This window comes from Triticum dicoccoides, chromosome 7B (genome assembly GCF_002162155.2).
Source record: "Triticum dicoccoides isolate Atlit2015 ecotype Zavitan chromosome 7B, WEW_v2.0, whole genome shotgun sequence".
Classification (NCBI taxonomy): Eukaryota; Viridiplantae; Streptophyta; class Magnoliopsida; order Poales; family Poaceae; genus Triticum; species Triticum dicoccoides.
The window spans coordinates 290732423-290735037 of record NC_041393.1 but is presented as its reverse complement, the minus strand read 5'-3'; the positions used below and the strand labels follow the sequence as shown (position 1 = coordinate 290735037).

Here is a 2615-nt window from a genome sequence, read left to right as displayed (position 1 = left end):
ACCACATTAGCCATTAAATTTGTGACAAGAAAACCGAAACCCTCTTCCTTTCTCCAGAGAGGAGAGGGCAGGTCCTTGCTTGCTAGAGTCGATCTATTTATCTGCATTGTGAGGTAACAATGGTTCTTTGGTCTGTGTTATGATGTCAAGAAACTATTTGTTTGTTGAAACAACCATCAGTCACTCTCAGCTAGTGTTGACTGCTTTTTGTTGCTAGTATAGTTCAAGATCTTGTGGTACTTCTGATTTCGCGGGTTGAACCTTTGGTGGTGCAGTGATTATAAAAATATTCCTTGTGCTGATGGGTGTTCCTTGTGAATGGCTCCTATACACCCATAAAATCTGAGCACCAATAAACCATCCATTCTTGTTCAATCTGCTTTTTCGGATTCATCTTTTTTCTTTGTTGTTTTTGCTGATTTGTTATGGAGCGTTTCTATTGTATACGTAACTCTCGAGTTTGACTGCCAGTAGTTAATCTATGTCAAGATTAGTATGCCAGGAATGGTGTGGTTCGATTTTGAGGAAAACATACATATCATTTGCTCGGATTGTTTACTAATTTATTCTAGTGTTTGATTTTGAAACAACCATCAGTCACTCTCAGCTAGTGTTGACTGGTTTCTGTTGCTAGTATAGTTCAAGATCTTGTGGTGCTTCTGATTTCGGGTGTTGAACCTTTGGTGGTGCAGTGGTTATAAAAATATTCCTTGTGCTGATGGGAGTTCCTTGTGAACGGCTCCTATACACCCATAAAATCTGAGCAACAATAAACCATCCATTCTTGTTCAATCTGCTTTTTCGAATTCATCTTTTTTCTTTGTTGTTTTCGCTGATTTATTATGGAGCGTTTCTGATGTATACGGAACTCTCGAGTTCGACTACCAGCAGTTAATGTGTTTCAAGATTAGTATGCAAGGAATGGCGCAGTTTGATTTTGAGGAAAACATGCATATCATTTACAAAAATATTTTGGGACATTGTTCTTCGGTAGGTGACTCCTCCAATGGTCCAATTAGTTTTTATTCTACTGCTTTATATATTGCAAATTTTTGCTGCTGTGGTGACCTTGTTCTTGTGCTTGCATGTCGAATTTATATGGTCACAAGTAGTTTTGATGCATGATATAGCCTCTAGACACTTGTAGGAGTAGTTGCTATCAATCTTGTTGAGTTTGGTTTACTTTTATTTTGAGTCACTAAATTTTTTAGGAATTTTCATAGAAAAGAAACGATGAAGAGATGGTTGAGAGGCTCTTCAAGTCGGGGTTCTGAAGAAAATGAGAATGAGGAAAAGAAGAAGCCCAAGTACAACCTTCCTCACACTGCAGAGGTTCGGCCATGTGAATGGCCAAGTGATGCATTCTTGAGGGCGGCTGGAACTTATGAGGATTTCTATTATTTGGCTGAGAATGCAGGCATCACCGACTTCCTCCATGATAAGTGTGATCAATACCTCCTACTCACTAATACCTTCGTGCAAAATTTTCACATTCATGCTAGGAAATCACCACCCACGGTAGAGTTTTATTTCTATGATGAGCATAAGGAGATAACGCTTTATTATTTTTGCGAGATTTGCAAATTATCTTGTGAGGGCAACATCAGTGAACCACGTACTAGAGAGGTGGAAGATTTTATTGATGAATTCACTGTAAGGGAAGGGAGATGAGTGTCGGAAGCGAGAGTGGCTAGTTTGCATTTTTCCTGTTTTGCGCTATTACTCATTCTTTGCTGGGAGATTTTTAATTGGTCACGGGATCATGGAGGCCTTAGTGCCCCTCACCTCGCTATTTTGTGCCATGCTTTACTTCGTTATAGAACTTTTAGCTTGGGCGCCATTGTTGCTCGAAGGTTGAGTTTAAACCGTTCGAGGGGTCCTATCTTTGGAGGTATCTATGACTCCCGCCTTGCTAGATGCTTCGAGATACCCATTAGGCACGATGAGGAAGAGGAGATGCTGCTACCCACTAGATACTTAGACTATAATAGTATGGTAGCACATGATTTTATTAGTGATGATAAGGACAAGAGACTCATCTATAACCTGGTATTCAGCCAAAAGACTTGTTAGATTATTACTTTGCCTCCACCTTCTTTGTTCAATATTCATTCAGGCAGGTACCTCATTTTTCCCGAGGACATTTATGCATACTGGGAGCGGACGCGATCCCCAGTTCCTGAGCCAGAACCATCAGTTGATCTGTATAAGGAGTATATTTATCAGTGGGAGCCACAGGAGCTCGCTAACTAGTGGAACCCTCAGGATCCTCCTCAGTACCCAGGAGAGGGCTGCTTTGATCCATGGGCATAGACCAACTTAGGCAAAAGCCTAAGCTTGGGCAGTACATATTTCTCACATACATTACATTATGTTCACACACTCATTCCAGTTGTTGGTGTTCATACTTTTTCATTATATTATCCATGCTAGTCTATTTTCTTTTTCCCGTTTTCTTCTTGGTATTTGAAAAACTTTGAGAAAATCCAAAAGTATTAGTTGTAGCTTCTTTTTAGTTTTCCTATCCTTGTTTAGTAGTAGTATTAAAGAAAACCCAAAAATAGTTCTCGTTCTTCTTTTTGCTTGTTGAGAGTTTTCCCATGTAAATAGTTTTT

At 39.6% G+C, this 2615-nt stretch overlaps 2 non-coding genes across 2 annotated transcripts; both read left to right on the top strand.

Annotated features, from left to right (window-relative positions):
* The first annotated feature begins 265 nt into the window (after positions 1-265).
* LOC119342502 lies at positions 266-352 on the top strand. The gene has a single exon (XR_005165626.1). It is a non-coding gene; the product is annotated as a small nucleolar RNA snoR8a (small nucleolar RNA).
* Positions 353-682: 330 nt separating this feature from the next.
* On the top strand, positions 683-769 carry LOC119342504. Its single transcript, XR_005165628.1, has one exon. It is a non-coding gene; the product is annotated as a small nucleolar RNA snoR8a (small nucleolar RNA).
* Positions 770-2615: the final 1846 nt, after the last annotated feature.